The 18,110-nt window shown below is 29.4% G+C and overlaps 1 protein-coding gene across 1 annotated transcript in view; it reads left to right on the top strand.

Moving 5' to 3' along the window:
* Nf1 (neurofibromin 1) overlaps nt 1-18,110 on the top strand; it is a 162,794-nt gene that overhangs the window by 121,782 nt on the left and 22,902 nt on the right. The gene's annotated exons all lie outside the window — the stretch shown is intronic.

Raw genomic sequence — 18,110 nt, 5'->3', positions numbered from 1 at the left:
ATAATTGGAAGTGAATGGAAGCACATCAAACATTTGCTTTGAAGGCGAATAATCCAGATATCAAACTTCTTAATGTCTGTCATTTAATAAAATATTTTTATCACAGCCTTCTAAGTTCACATTCAAGTTGTTTAAATCTGAAAATAAATCAGCTAAATAAGCCAACAGCAACATCTATTCGTCTGTAAAAACATTGAGAATGGCATTTGTTTATCCTGGAAAAATATTTTTTATTTATCTCACAACTCCAATAACCGCTTTAACACTTTCTCCTGTAGTAAACATCTGACTTCTGTATGGAAAAGAAGTGATTTTTTCTTTTTGCCCATTTCATCGCATAGTTCAGTAAATACCTTGTTCTGTAATGGTTGACTTTTAATCAAATTAACCATCTTTACATCTTTACAAAGAATTTGTTTGAGATTTTCCAGCATATTTTTTGTGATAAGTGCATGTCTGTGAAGGAAGTAGTGTGTCCATTCCACCCTTACTATGAGATGATCTTTTAATTTTTTCAGAAACCCACCTTGTCTGTGAAACACTTTTCCACCATCACTACATACCGCAATACATTTTGTCCAGTCTACGTTATAATTTTTAGTAGCTTCATCAAAAATCATCAAAAAGACCTGATGCATGAGCAGTTATTGATTTGCAAAATAACATATTTTCTTTCCCTGTCGCATTCATATCTCACAAAACATAAGAACTGAGAAATGTTTGCCACATCTGTTGATTCATTAAATTGAATACTAAAAAATTCACTCGGAACTCACTTGCTGAATTATCTCATCATGAACTTCAGCAGTCATGTCCCTTAATATTGTCTCGTTAGAAAGCAGAATTTTTTCAATTTTTTTTTTCTTCCACATTATTAAAACTGTCCATATCAATTATAGCAGCCAATATGAGGTTTTCTGTGATTGTATAGAGTTTGGACATCTTAGCTACTCTGAATGTTATAAGATAAAATGCTTCATATGTACTTTTATCAGTATGGCTTGATTTATAAATAGAAGCTTGTTGATTTATCAAAGTATATTATTTTCTTTTATCTTATTTCTTTTATTCTTGTATCTTATTTTCTTTTATGATTCACATGTTTATTTTCCAAGTGTCAAATTAATTTTTATGGCTTCATGTTTTCATCAGAGAGGACTTAAAAAACAAACAACGCACTGTGGCTGTCCATCCAATGGAAGTAAAACCATGATTTAAATAACCGTCATTGAACAATTTTTTCGTTTACCATTAGATTCACTGGATATAGATGGCTCATTTTTTTTTCACAAATATCAATTTTGCATTAGAATTTAATTGAAAAAAAAATTATACTGTTTGTCTACACACTAAAAAACCGAAACCTCAATTATTATTATTTTCAGTGAAACTACACTTTTAGAAACATAATAATGGTACAAAACACACGCTTTGCATTCAAAACTAAACTGACATTCTGCAATTCCTTATTCCTCTTTTATACTGCTGAGAGCATGACATATTCAAATATATCATATACATGTTCGAACATGATGCTCTCAGTGAATATTATACAAGCAGATAAAATTACAAGGAGCACATATACATCAAGTTGGAGCTGTGAATTACTCATACATGCATGTTCATACCCATCGCTATCAACTCGGTTGAATAGTTTTAACTAGGTTTCATTGGGTTGTGTTGGAGGGGTCATAAAATATTCATTATATTTTTTTTTTTGTTACTTTTTAGGGAGTCGTGGAGCTAAAAAGGTTGAGAATCACTGATTTAGTGTAATAATAAGTTAAAATAACAATTTTTTTCTTTATTAGCAAGATCATTAGAATCTATATTTTTTTAACTGACTTTAGTTTTTACCCAAATTAATGTTCATATGATATAATTTAATATGAAATACATCACCTATAAATTAGAATATTTTTCTCAACAGTGTAAATAAATGTATTTAACCCATTCACTTATATATGTTTTAAGTTTCTATTAGTTTTATATTATTTAATGAAAAGTAACTTTTTTGTTTTTACTTTCAGAACCATCTTATACTGTAGTGATTTTAATTGCTACTTTTTACTTATAATTGTTATTTATCTTTTAATTGAGAATTAATTATTATATGAAAATGTTTCCAGCTAATGTTAGTGGCTTTTAATGGTATATTTGTGTTTATTACAAAGGTAAAGAAATCAGAGAATTTTTGTCCCGGTATGATAGATGCCTAGCTTACAGATTTATACAGAATCCGGGACATATGTGTATTAGTACTTTAGTCAAAGAGAACATAATGAAATGTAAAAATAAGGTTTAAAACAGCTGTCACAGGAATTATTATGGTCCTACTATGGTGCAGGGCGTAGGACACCAAGTTTTCTAACTTGTAATAAAATTTATTACAGTTTTTCAAATAAGCTAGTTATGTAAAATTTTTGTTTAATTGTTAAAGTCCAGGTAAGTCACACTGAAATGTCTCTGTCTGATTGTTATTTTTAATAAAAATTAATGTTATTATATAGTGGTTAAACTATGGTCTAAAATAAAAGTAGTTTTCTTATATTTATAATTATATTAAATAACTTATTACATCACAGAAAGGGTTGATCGTTAACCATTTAATACGTTCACTCATATAAGTATATATTTTATTAACCCGTACCATTCAGTTTTTCTGTTGATATAATTTCAAATTTTATTTGAACATTTTACATGTATTATATTTTGTTCAAATCTAAAATTTCCCAAACTTAATTTTTATTTTAGAACTAATTTAATTTTTCTTTGTCTACTGTTATTTTTTTTTTAATATCAATGTCATTAATTCTTGATTTTTTTAATGGTTATTTTCCTATAAAAAAGTTCTTGTTTTCTATTGACTTATTGTTTTGTTTTTATTTAAATCGTTATACTATTTTAATATGCTTTGATCTAAAAGATTAGATTACTGTAAACAATAATCTAATCCGTTAGGACAAAGCATTCAGTCATTAATCATCAGTTTGTGGAATTTTTTGCCTTTTCTTTTTCAATAGATTATTTTGTTTACAGATAGCCCTGATATTATTTATAAATGATGTAATAAATTAAGTGTAAGATAGAATTTACAAAGGAAGTATCATTTTAAAAGTAAAACTTAAGTAGTCCTTATAAAAAAAATTTACAAAAAAAGTTTGAAACACTTTGTGAATTCAAAAAACAAAAATTTGTCTTGTTAGAATGTTGCTAATTATTACAAAATTCAATCATTTACATAGCAATTTATATACTTTTACTCATGTGGTTTGCTGCAAAGTTTGGTTGAAGGTTATTTTTTTATAATTCACTACATATGTTCAAATTTTGTGTTTGCATATTGTCATGAATACGTGTAATATTTTTAATATATTAAAATGTCAAGTAAGACTGGAATTTAAATCCTGAACCTTTCAGATGACACTAAGATCTTAACCATTCCCTATAATTGAACTTTATAAACAATCATCCACTTTTATTTTATATGAAAAAAGATGCTTGTATTCATCTGTATTTATGTTATTCTCTTCAAATTTACATACATACTGTCATAAAAATCAAATTATATGTAAAATGAATAATTCTGACTTTGATTTTTATAAAATGAATATACTCATGAAAAGTAATAAAGTTTAAAATTATGTATTAGTAATTACAAAAATTATTTATAAGCAACTTGAAGTAAAACTTGTTTTAAGCTTTTATAAAAACTGTTAAACTTTATATAAACTTTTTATAAACTTTTATAAAAATTGTTTTAAATAAATTGAATCATTCAAGATATACTTCAGCAACTTTCCTAATAATTTGGCAATTAGCTGTGATTTTTCTCATAACTAATCATCAGTGACCTGATGATAGCATAGTCCAAACTGTGACTAATCTAAACACTTTGGAGAATATGAGGGTGGTTCAGAATGTTTGCGTCCTAAGAAAGAAAACAGAATTTCTTACCAATTTTTTTTTAATTTTTCAACATAGTCACCTTTTAAAGTAATACACTTAGTCCATCACTGTTTCAGAGTATTTATTCTTTTAGTAAAATACGATTTCTCAAGCTCTGCAAAAAGGACATTATCTCAGCTATGACGTTTTTATTTGGGGCAAATCTTCGCCCACCAAGCCATTTCTTCAAATTTGGGAGCAGGAAATAATCACCCAGAGCTAAAACTGGAAAATATGGTGCATCTGGAAGCAATTCGAAGGGCAGTTTGTGATGAATTTTAGCAGCAACAACAGAAGATATGTGTGCGGATGCATTGTCATGGTTAAAAAGCACTCTTTTCTTGCCCAAATGTGGAAGTTTGGTCTTAATTACCTCCTTCAATTGCTCCAACAATGCTGCGTAATATTCTCTAGTGATTTTTTTCCAGATAGTATGAGCACCACACCACAAACATCCCAAAAGACAGTGACCATGACTTTTCCCATTGATCAAACACTTTTTGCCTTCTTTGGAGCACTTCCACCGGTTTTGACCCACTGTTTGAACTGTTGCTTCACCCCATGGCTGTAATAATGAATCCATGTAATAATAAATCCACAAAAATTCAGTTGAATTATGGTTTAACATGTCCAACCAGTGCTGAGAAATGTTCATTCGGTGCATTTCTGGTCAGCCGTTAAAATCACGGCACCCATCGCACTGATAGCTTTCTCATACCAAAATGCTTATGTAAACTATTGTGTGTACAATCTACTGATATTTTTGCAAGCCCGCGTCAATCGTCAATCGTTGGAAACTGTTTAATATGCCATCTAACGGATTACATTTACTATAAATCATCATTTGGACCTACTAGCGTTATCTCTGTATCAGGCCGTAAACTTTCCAAACCTCCCTCGTAAAAGAATATGCTTTGATGTACTATTTTTGTGCAGAATACTAAATGGGAAAGTTAACACTCATTCACTATTGAATGATATGGGTTTATATACTCCCAAGGATTTTCAGAAATATGTTCCTTTTTTTTATAATTAGCTACAAAACTAAGATGAGCAATAATTCCCAATATCAAGAATGTTAAGATCAGTAATTTGAATAACTCCTCTCATAATATTTATATTTTATGAACAATATATAAATTTATATTTTTTTAATGTATACCATCTATCTTAGATTATATTAAACTCAAATTTATTACTTTAAGTATTTTAAACATAACACATATTTTGATAATTGGTTATGTAATGTACTTAAGGTTTTGTAATTGGTTATGTAATGAATCTAATGTTAACTTTGTTTGTCACCATGCCTTATCAACTCCTTTTGTTATATTTTCCAAATTTTGTAGTAAAAGGTTGAACCTTTTAATTTTTAATAAATAAATAACTTTATCTGATTCATAACTGTCTTCAGAATTTTTGAAACATTTATAAACTACTCATTCCTACATAATAGAGTGTTTGCAGCATTTTAGTCACATCAGAACACTTTGCATTCAGAATTTTATGCAAACCTTTTCATCGTCCAGAATATAGTGTGGTAAAATCATTAAAAAAAACTTATTTGCCTATCAAATTTGAACTATGCTTCAAATATTATAGCACATATAATGTTTTATCTCCATAAAAAAAAATAAAAAGATTTTCCATCTAGGCATTTCTTATGTGGGTAATATAAATGCTAAGCATACTTTTGATCAGATTTCTTCATGTATTTACATAGAAGTATGTTTTTAAAGTATATTAGTCATTCTAATATCTGGAAAATTTTTGATGACTGTTAACACACTCCCCCTTGGGAGCATAAGGTATTATAAAGCTTTCACTATGACTTCTGTTTATTTGAAATCCAGTGTATTTCATACAGGTCAAATTTTAGGGTGGATTAAAAGATTAAAGCATAACGGTAAGTACTGCAAATGTTATTGAAATCAGCAATTTTTTTTATTTCTTAAGTCATGCTTCCATAATCACTAGCCATTTACCCCAATCTGTCTATCTTTAAAGTTGGTTTGCTAATTTCCTGTATGTCTCACTTTCTCAGCTCTTTAATTTTATCAGTTCACAAAAATTGAGGTGGTTGACATTTTTTTTTTTTTTTGAAACTCATTAAAGTCATTTATTTTATAAATAGAATCATTTATTACTGAGAGTTGGTTTATGTCTTAATGAGAAAAATCACAAGTGAATGGGTTAAACAAACTTAATTTTATTGCTATGAATTTATTAATTATTTTTAATTAAATATTAGTTCTTAATTTATCTATTTATTTTTAACATTGTTAAAAGAATTCCAAAAAATATTTTAAACTAAGCAGAACAATGCAATTTTTTATCATTGAAAAATTTAAATATTTTAGCTTATTGTTTTTTTCTGTATTAGTGCTGTTTGGTGTTATTTGAATAATAATGTGCATGTAAAAATAAGAATTTATATTAATATTTTCAGTAACAGAGCATTTTTAAATATGTTACAAGAATTTTTATGATGTGAATTTGTTAATGATTTTCTGTGAAAAGCTTTTAATTTGAAGAATTATAATTTCGACTGCATGGTTTAAAGTTGGTTGGTTCAGAGTTCATTTTCTATTTCATTTGACTTGAGGTTAATTGGTTCAGGTGAGCCCTAGTGGTGTCAGCGAGTCTTGTTTTAATCATAATATTACTACCACCACTAGCACTACTAATAACTCCAGCAAGGGATGGCGCAGCCTGGATGAAGGTCCTTCTGTACCCCCATCCCAGCCTCCTCGTTCCCTATTTCGGACTCAGCGATCATCCTCCGTGCCTGCCCCTGATACAGACAATGAAGCGACTCCACCAGACCCTTCTACTCTTAGCAAAGTAAGAATATCTATTGCTGCAGCATCTTGAGATGCACCTAATTTTTCTTCTATACCACTCCAAGAAATCGCTTCGCATGCTCTCAATTCTTTCTTGTTTGATCTTGCCCATTCAGTTTCTGCATATATTATTTTATAAACGCCAGTGAACGTTTGCTAAGGGCAGTGATTAAGTATGCATAAGTTTAAACAAAATATGCTATAGTAGTTTATAAGAATCTGAACTTTTTATTATTTTTTTAGTAGCTTTTGGTTAAGATATTATATTAAGTTAGGATTCTACAAAATTACACTTAAGTATGAATTGTAACATAAAAAGTATTCCGATAAGCTTGAAAATTGTCTCGATTTCATTGCACTGATTTACAATTTTTATTGTAATGTTAAAGATTGCAGTTAAAATTGTACAAAGTTATAAAAAATAAATAAACAAAGATAAATGTATTCTGTATTCTAATACTTCAGTTTTTTGCAAAACAAATTTTAGCTATTACCAGTTTTGGGGTAAAATATTACAGTAATTAAAGTATATCGAACAAGGTATATATGTAGTAGTTGGTGGCAGTTGACAGTTGGAACACTTAAAGAATATTGATTTTAAGGTAATCATGAAGCTACATAAATTTTTTTTCTAGTGCTTATGTCTCTTTTACAGTTGGCATTATACGCTACAAACTGACATTAGTATTTTTAAATCTTGATGAAATGTCACTCTACAAAAATATTTTTATTTGTTTTCATCCATGATAGTCACTGATAAATATTATTTAAATCTGTAGTTTTTTTTTTAACAAAATGAACCAAATTTTTAAATTTATATCATAATGTTTTCAGTAGTTATTGTGGCAATCTTGCAGTGAATAAAGCAATTATGATATCCATTCTAAAAACTTTATATTTAATAAATTTGGTTTTATTTGTCATTTATAAGTTTTAAATAATATTACTACACTCTATTTCATAATTTACGAAAAGTAAATCAAATATAAATTGCTAAAAGTAAAAAGCATTTTAAAACTTACTTTACAGACTTTATCTTTAGTTTCATTTTTATTACTATTTTCTGTCGCTTGGTGTAAAACTTTTTGGCTGTAATTATTATTGTTAGTTTTTAAATTAGTTTTATTTCATATGTATTTTTGTAATTTCATTACAGAGAATTTTTAAGATAAAAAAATCATCATTTTCAGTTAACAAATCTAAAAGGCAGTAATAATTTTTTGTTGTGTATTAACATTTTTTTATTTAAATTGCTAGAAATGAGGTACATGATATATAATCTTTCTGGTTGAAATTTGTAATATTTTGTTAAAAATGATTGCTTCAGTGAATGGCAATTAGCATGAATTTTCTCTTCAGTGTGTATATATATATATATATATTTTTTTTTATTTATCTGTTTCTGTAATGTTTCATTCATCTTATATTCTCTTCTCTATCTATTCTCTTTGTTCTCTTCTTGCCTGACATTCACTCAGTACTTACGTGGAATATTCTTCAAAACTCAGCGCTCTTTCTCAATGCCATCTTCTAATGTTTCTACTGAAGATTGTAAGGTAATATGCATGATGAAGTTATTACCTGCTTTACTTCCACTAGTTCTGTCTCTTTCGTCTCTCATGTTTCACTATCTTTACCTTTCTTTTCTTTCTTTCCCTTGTAATTTCTTCTATGATTGCATTAAAAAAATAATTAGATAATTTGGCGTAAAGTGGCAAAATTAGTGCTTTTTAGTATTTGTAGTAATCTAGTACAGAATTTTATAATTTTTTTGTTTGTTGATTTGCATTCTCCCCTTGCAGGCTAGTATATACACAATCCTTGTGCCCTATCGGACAATCCTTTTTAAAAATTTATCCCATGTTAAACTATGTTGTCTTAAGTAATAACCCTACATCAATCAACCAAAGTAAGTTGCTGCCCTGCTTAATTATTATATATAAGTATTGGTTAATTGCTACATTGCTGTAGTACAGTTAAATCCGTAGTTGCAGTTTTTATAATGTTACTAAAATAATGTAGCACTAAGTTTATGTTTTACTGCAAAATTGTAATTTTAAATAAATTACCCTCTAAAAAGACATAATCTCTTTGTCTCCTCAAGAAAAGGGAAGTCAAAAATCAAATGGTGGTTTGACTAAACCATCCTTACATAAATATAAACATTATTAAAATATTGGTTAATAAATCTATAGTGTCTATTGAGGAAGGTTCGTTCAAACAGTCATTCCTAGGTTTGACTGCTCTGTTGTACAAAATGTTAGAAATCCACCACTTTAGAACTGCAAGGTAAGGGAGAAAGGGGCTTCTCATTAACTTTTAAACTTTGTTTTCATGTGGCTCATTTTTTTAGGTTGTTTGTTGTTCAAACTGTCTTTAAAACTGTCCGATTGTTAATCATTGATATTACTGTATTTGTTTTACATCAGTAGTACATCCAGTGAATGAAACAGTGTATTTTTTTTATTTATTAATATAGGGTCATTCAAATATAGATCAGAATTTTGCTATGCAGACTGAGGAAGGCAGTGAACGTGGTGAGGCTCTGCATATAGTTAGTTGGATATGTGTGGAGGGGAGCAACCAGCCAGTCACATCCATATTTCATGTTCCCACTCAGTAGCAAAATTTCAGCAGGAGATACCATCATCCATTGTGTAACAAATTTTAATTCGATTTCTCAGCAATGAAGGTGTCAAATCCTCCAAAATTTTGATCTCACCCTGTCAAAAACTCCAAGTGTTTGATAGAACCAAAAAATTTTGAAATGGCCATGACTCAGTGGAGAATAAAAGTCACAAATGTAGTCCATGATCCAGTGTCAATGGTGATAACATTCAGGCCATTCATGACCTTGTGGACGGTGACCGAAACATAACCTTCACTGAAATTGCATCAGAGTTGTCAGACACTCTTGGATAAAGAGTGTTGGCGAGTTGGGTTCCACATCTTCTCACTGAGGCACAGAGAAATGTCTGGAAAGACAAGCTGTTGAAATCTGTCAGCAGCTTCTCAATCGCTTTGGGGAAGAAGGAAAGGCATGTTGATGTGTGATGAAACATGGGTCCACCACTACACTCCAGAAAGCCAGAAAACAAATGTGTAGTAGAGGAAAGTGGAGAAAACACCAATCAAGGCCAAGAAAGAAGGTCAACTGGAAAAGTTCTAAAAACTGTGTTTTGGGACTCAAAAGGTGTGCAACATATAGTACTACCAGTTGTTGGATGACTTATCACAACAAATGACACCAGCATCTGATTCGTAAAATCCTCCTCTACAACAATGCACGGCCGTGTATAGCAGCTCAGACTCATGATAAACTTGCTAAAATTCATTGGACACCTCCTGAGTATTCAGGAGGTGGTATCACTGTATAGTCCAAACTAGTTAACTGTGTGATTTCCACATGTTTGGTTTGCTGAAAGAAGCTTTAGGAGGAGAAAGGTTCAAAGACGATGCCGCAGTCCAGCATTATGTGCACAAATAGTTGTTGGAGCAGCCATCTTGTTTTTTTGGTAAGGGAATCAGGAAGCTACTTATCTGGTGGAAAAAAATGTACTTCTGTTGAAGGAAACTATGTAAAAAAATAAGATATTTATTTGTAATTTTATCTAATATACAGTAAACAAATTCCAGTTTATATTTGAATGACCCTCATGAAAAGGATGATTGAACACACATTAACTTCTTCCTAATCAACCATATGACCACAATCAATTTTAATTTTGTTTCAAGCTCCTAACTGATTCATTAAATTAATAGCTTTGTATAGAACAGAGTAACAGCATTCCACAGAAAAGAATTGAATTCTACAAATGTCAACATTCTGTTCACGACTAAGAGGATTCTTGAGAAATGCCAATAGATCATTTAAAATTATGTTAAGTTTTTTAATAACATTTTACCATTTTCAGTATGTATCTACGCAATTAAAATCGCTTTCCATTTAATGGTAGCTACAAATTCTATAAAAAGGTAATTAACTTTTTAGCTTAATAACAGTTTTTGCAAAAACGGAAAACCTAGTAGTTAGAAATTTTCTAATTATCTACAAAATAAAATTACAGATTAGATATATTGGTGACATTTTGATAATATACAATAAACAAATCGGTTTAGAATACTATATATGTATATATATATATATATATATATATATATATATATAATGTTTAAATGACTTGAATATGAGTATTCATAAACATACTGTACATTTATGTTGATAATGTTTATATTTTACATAATAATGTTTCACTTTGAAATATTGGCATTAAAAAAGATAAAATTTAATTGAAAGTAGATGTTAATTGAAAACCAGTATTACCAGTAATTACAATTAATAATAGATTAATACACCCGTGCAATTAAAGAATAGCAACTTGTTATAATGATTAATAGGACACAAAACTATGTGGATAATAATGTTGAGGTGATGAAGATTTTAATTTTATAAAATCTATTTCATTTGAAAGTGATTATAATGTAAAGGACATGAATAAATAAATGTAAAATTAATAAATTCATGGGTTAAAAAAGAGAAAGAATAATTTTCATATTCCTTTAACTATAATTACAGAGTTGCTTTTTTAAAACTGATCACAAAAAAATCAGATCAAATGATAAATAATAAATCTAATTCTAAATTTATAATAAAGCAGCTGGTCTATAAATTGAGTGTGCTGAGCGCAAGAATGGTATAAATTAAAAATGCTTTCAAGAACATTTCTCTCTGTCTCTCTCTCGTTGATCTGTCTTATGACAGGTTTCAATTGTATTCTCTCCGCTTCTCTCATTCTTGAATGTCGTAACACTATATGGTTTTCTTGGGATAGTGCCCACCCAGATATACAATTGTGGACATATTACTCCGAATAATTTCTTCTCAGGATCTCCCATACTGGGACTAGGGATAATACAAAGGTCTTTAACGCTGTGGTTTCCCATTCCAAGGGCAAGAGGGCGTCCTGCCTTCTATCACACCTCCACCCCAGAACATTTACAAGCATATAAATAAATTTTTTTACATCTTGTTTGATCACTTTAGGTAAAATAAACACATATTTTCAAACAAAGAATACATATCAGTATTAGAAATTAATAGTACAAATTTAAGTCCATTAGTTTAAAAAAAAAAGTGTATAATAAAAAATAGCAATGAAAATATTATTATTGAACAAATTTAAATAAAATGATTGATTGACTTAGGGAACACACATTGAATTTAAATTATTAAAAAGCTATATTCAAATGTGTATGAAAACATTAATTTCATTATCTACCAACAGATTGTAATGTAGTTGGATATTGATTTAGATAGTAAACATATCTGTAGTTTTTTAAAAAATTCATTTGAATAAGCGAAGGTTCCTGTGAAGTGCTTAATAGAATTAATGAAAAAATACTAACAAGAGCAGGTACAGTCAGCTTACAACAGAGTTCATCTTTAAAAAAACTCCATTTAATGTTTTTTGAGTGGTTTAAGTAGCGTATTTGTATACGCTTCATCATCAGCAGCAGCAGCAGCTGCCAACAAGTAGCAAGCATTTCATTTTCATAATCAAGAGTTCTTGAGTTCAGATCTCCATGTTGTTTTTTTTAACTTTAATTTTTCTTACCTGCACACTAATGCAGATGAGTTTTTTATTATACAGAATTTAAAATAATAATTTTTATAAAAAATAAGGAAAAAATTACATGCATTTCTTGTATGCTGATTATTATCTTATTTGAATATAACAATTATTAACTAAAAACTTCATGAATATTTAGGATTAATGACCACACAGGAATGAATATTAACAAATATACAACAAAAAGAAGGAATATTTGGGTTTTTTTTTTATAATTATCATCCTATGGATTGTAAAAGACATATTGAAATAAGTTCATTATTCTTCTCTTAGTTTACTATTTTCTAGTAACATTTCAGATTTTTGATGACTGAATTTATTTAATGTATATAAAGTTTACAATATTAGACATTAGTGAATATACCAACAGCTTATAAAATGCATTTAAATAATTTATTTTGTTTGTGTGTAGTCAGTACATTATCTTCCACTTCAGTTAAATATTAAAGTAAATTCATATACAGCTTCTGTATTAAATAAATTTTGATTGCAAATTACAATTACTGTAATTTTTACATGTGTTTAATTTTGAAATATTCCTATTTATTAAGTTTTTTTTTTTTTTTTTTAAGATTTCAACTAATCCATTTTATTCTATATAATACTTATATTTATTTGTATAACTTCCTAATGGGAAGTGTGTAAAGTATAAATTATTTTTTTATTAATAGCAGTAACATGCTATTTATTTTTAACAATGAATGAACATATTTGTTATTCGTATGCATTTTGTATTACAATCTTTACATTTTAAACTTTGCATTTTGTCTTGCTTTCTACTTTTTATTATATGTTAAAATAAAATATTCAGCTGAGCAAGGAAGGATAAGGAATTAACTGGATGAGCTAAGAATATTAAGTTAAATGGCTTTGGATATGAATTACCAATAAAATGAAAGAAATTAAATGTTGGTGGAAAATAAAAGTATGAGTAAAAAGAGTTTTGAGAATAGAAATCTGGAAGATACCTTACAGGATAACTATATATAAAAACAAAATGAAAGAGAACATGGATAAAAGAAAAAGGGGGGGCTCAAAGTGTATTTATTACAGGAATAGTTATGAAAGGATAGAAGTAAGTGTTATATCCAACATGGTTTCAGTAAAAGGAAATATTATGAAAAAAATTCAAACCAGATTTGATTTTTAATTTTTATTTTTTTCCAGCAGTGTATTTCTCATAAACACACCTCTGAAATCATTGATGTTCGATTTAAGCACAAATTTACCCAAATCTGCAGCCAATAGAGATCTTTGGGGAAGATGTTTTATTAGTAATATCTTTGTTGCCAACTTCATTGTCAGCTTTGTTTGTTATTTTTTCTCTTCTTAATTTCACAGTCAGTATGGCATGAAGGGTATGGTTTTAAGTATAGTTGTTTAGTACATTTACATGTACTGTATGTTTTGTATATTAAAAATTTTCTATCAAATTTAATATTCTTAATCTTAATATTCTGTTCGTATCTGTTATGTTACTTGAATCTGAGTTAGAATATAGTTTCATGCTACTTGCACTTGGCATCCAGCAGATTTATTTCCCAATCACTTCTTTTAGCCTCTCTTGAAGTTTCATTTATGGTCCAAAATACTAGTAGGTACCTTGATATGTGTATTCTTTTCTTTTATTTAACTAGTATGTACCTTGGTATGTGTATTCTTTTATTTTTATTTTAACTGTTTTCAGCTCATTTCTTAATACACGTGAAATTATTTTGCCACTCATTGTACTTTTTAAACACTTTTTCTCCTTTCAACTGACAATAAAGTTAATTAAATACTTGTCCTTTGTTTACAATCTCATTGATACCATGACCTTCACCACCATATATCATTTTATAATTATGAAAATCATATGCGTATTGTTGAGAATTTGTGTTCTTATAAGTCAAAGCATGTTTTACTCTTATCATATTTTTCAATATCACTCTCTTCATTCATCAATAAACTTCTTACTGTCATTCAAATTAACAGCTTCTTCATCTTCTGCACTGCCTAAATTACAGATGCAATGCTCCTCAACATCAATATCAGGTTTTGTCAAACAGCATTCATCTATGACAAAATGTTTGTTAACTCCTTCTATTTAGATGCATCTTGAAAAATAGTAAGATAAATGCATACCTTTTTTTTATAATTCCTGATTCTTCTCTTTCTTTGTCTGTTGAATTTAATTCATTCTAATGACAGGTGTCTTGTGAAACTATCAACAGTTTCAATCTTTCACAGATGGATCATCAATGTAGATGTAATTAGTTCTTGTCTCATCAATAACCTCTGCCTATTTTTTTCTGTGCTGTGGAAACAATTTCCTTATACTCTTCATATCTTAAGGAACATTTGATTTTATACTACCATATTTTGAGTTCTCTTGTCTGTGAGCATTACTAAGCATAAGAATCTCTGTACTCAACATATATGAATGTACTCAGTACTTTCTTAAAAGTAACTAATATAAATTGTGCACTCCTTGGAATTTTGCATCTGTAAAAATTCCATCGTCTTTATCATAATGAATTGAGTTGTAACTTATTTTCAAATTGATCACCTTCAAAGTGAATTCCTTAAACATTTCCATTCTTATTTTTTTTACATCACTTAACTGTATCAAGCATGTACTCCCCAGCCAGTTTGTCATCAAAATTATTCTTGATCTATCCCACAGTCTGTAGCTTTGCTGTCTGCCTCAAGCATCTCTTCTGCCAAGTGTAGGTGAACTACATTTTCCAGATGTAAACTTTGTGAATCAGCCTCTTCAGTTTGCATCTGCTTGTTAAATTCATACAACACGCATTTACTTATAACCTCTTCAGGTTCTGCCATTTCATTTCCTTTTTCTTATCATTCTAGCTTAATTATCCATGCATATGCCATCATCATATTCATTATTTTTCATCGCATGATACCATGGTACATCAGAATGGCAGATCCAACCTCATCCTTTGGCTTTCACTGAAGATCAAGTAGCCTGGTAATCAGTTGATATACTTAAATTTTTTACACGTATTCCATTTTGCTGAAACAGAACTCCAAGGCTGCTTGTTTTCTCTTTATGCTCTTTCAAATCTCTGCAATCTTCGCAGTGATTTATTAATGATTCTCCATTATGAACATAATGGAATTCTTTAATATGTATTATTAAAGAAATATAGATATATTAATATATATATATATATAAAGAATATCTCACATAACACAAGAATATCTCTCCATATATATATATATATATATATATATATATATATATATATGACAAAATCAGAGGGTCTATTGACAAACATGTCAGTAGTGGACCTGCTAGTGAAATCAGAACTGCAAGCAGGTATGCTTTAAAGTCTGTTTTTCTCTGTAACAAAGACGAAATAAATGTTTAAATTTATGTGATTGTGAAATATCATGTCTGGGGCTACATAATCACAGTAAACATATTAATGTCTTAAAATATGCTCGTCTTGACTGCATACTAAAACAAAGTTGGCGTTATCTCTTATTAGAACTGTTTTAGGATTTTGCGGTACATCTGACATAAATAGAATATGTCGATGTTATTATGCCATCCCATAGTAAAATAATATGTAATATTAATTTGCCTTTCACAAACAACATCAGCAAAAATCATTATGGAATTCAATTCTGTTTCTTCAGGAGGAACAACTTCTTGATTATCAAAAGAGTAATAATTTATACCTTCAATATTAGATAACACTTCTTGCAAAAATTTATATTTTAGTTGATAAATCAATTGAGAAAACATGAAACTGAAACGCATACTGTTACAGTCAAATTAATTAAAAATTTTGTACATCTTGTCACATTAGAAGGATCTACTGCACATGATATTACTGGGAAGTAACTTACAATATTTTTGTTTCATTTTAACCTCGACACCAATTGCGATTAAGATATCAAAATTACACACAGTAACTTTATGTTGTTGTCCCTTGAACTTCATTTTTTTAAATTATATATTCTTTGAAGCACTTTTGTTTTATAATACATCTTTGTTATTAACCCACAAATTTCGACTCTTATCATACTCCTTCCATTATGCAGGCATTTTGTTCTCTTTCTGTTTTAACATTTTCTCTATAAAAAACCATTTTTATGTAATTCTTCAATAAAAAAAAGGTCCCTTAATAACCTTACCTCTGTGTAATGAGTATTGTGGACTTCAAGGCGTGTACTGTAAAAACTTTGTTAGTCCAGTTTGGCAAGTACCCATTAGTAAACACCATTTCATACTTACTTATACTCATTTTGTCATAAACTTTAAAATTTTTCTTTGTACTCCTACATCCTGCAAAGAAAGCATTATGTTATAACTTACCACACCTTCATTCTTCTTTGTGATGTTGATCGGTTTGAAACCTATAGTTCTATGATACAAATTGTTATACTCACTGTTCATTTCATATAAAATGTTAACCTGTCTGTAATTATCCTTATCAGTAAATTACACCACACCTTGTTCTACAGTTTTTTATTGAAGTAAACATTATACAAGGCATGTTTTTAAAGTAAGTACTGTTTTGAAATTCCGCCAATGCTACACTGCGGTCAGCATTCCACACATGCGCACTGTGTACCCGCATCTGTTGGCAAGCCAGAGACACCATTAGACTGAGAAAATTACATCATTAGGGAAAATATTAGACTGTATTTACATCTGTTAGCGAGTATTTAAAATGCCTCCACTGATCGAGAATCCCACCAACTGTGAAATATGTGGCGTGACTGGTTTTCTTAGTGCATGGAGAAAACATTATGAGCAATGGAATGGTACGAAAATAGGTTAGAGCTTTTAAAGATGGCTGCCAGAATGTTCATGATGAGGAACAGAATGGACGACCTTCTTTCATTACTGAAGATTTGGTGCAGAAAGTTGACGAAAAAGTGAGAGAGAACAGACGCTTTACGATTTCTTCGCTATCTGAAGAGTTTCCTAATTTCAAGAAGTGTTGTCTATGAAATTGTGACTGAACGCTTAAATTATCGAAAATTGTGACTGTGTTGCAGTGGTTATCAAGTCAGGCGACAGACTTCTATGACAATGGTGTTCAAAAGCTGGTTGCACAATACGACAAGTGCCTTGATGGAAATTATGTAGAAAAGTAGATGAGATGGCTTTCATCCAGAAAAGTACAGTCTTTCATGTAAAAATAAAATTGTTAAGAATAGCGTACTTATTTTTTTTTTTTAATTTCAAAACTACTTACTTTGAAAACATGCCTCATATTTGGTCATAAGCAATTCAACTCCGAAATTGAACCACTTCTTGCCTTCATCTGTTTGAAAATGTTTTATCTTACTTGTTTTCAACATTGGTTCAAGATCTTTGACAACTTCTTTGGTCATTTACTTTTTAGTGATTTTTACAAATGCAAATTTAGTAAAACAATTTATTATTGTCATTATGTACTTATATCCTTTGTTAATATTTGTGTGTAGTATCATCTCCTCTAGATCAATTTGATACAAATCATCGGTGCGCTTGAACTCTATGTTTTGTGTCAAATAATTTGTTTTCTAGCTTGCTTGTGAAACCCACCGGTTGGTCTAGTGGTAAATGCATCTTCCCAAATCAGCTGATTTGGAGTTCCAGCGTTCAAGTCCTAGTAAAGGCAGTTAACTTTTATGAGTTTGAATTCTAGATTGTGAATACCACCTGTGTTCTTTGGTGGTTGGGTTT

Source organism: Lycorma delicatula, chromosome 5 (genome assembly GCF_047948215.1).
Source record: "Lycorma delicatula isolate Av1 chromosome 5, ASM4794821v1, whole genome shotgun sequence".
NCBI lineage: Eukaryota > Metazoa > Arthropoda > Insecta > Hemiptera > Fulgoridae > Lycorma > Lycorma delicatula.
Note: the sequence above shows the minus strand (reverse complement) of the source record. Positions and strands in the feature narration are given on the sequence as shown.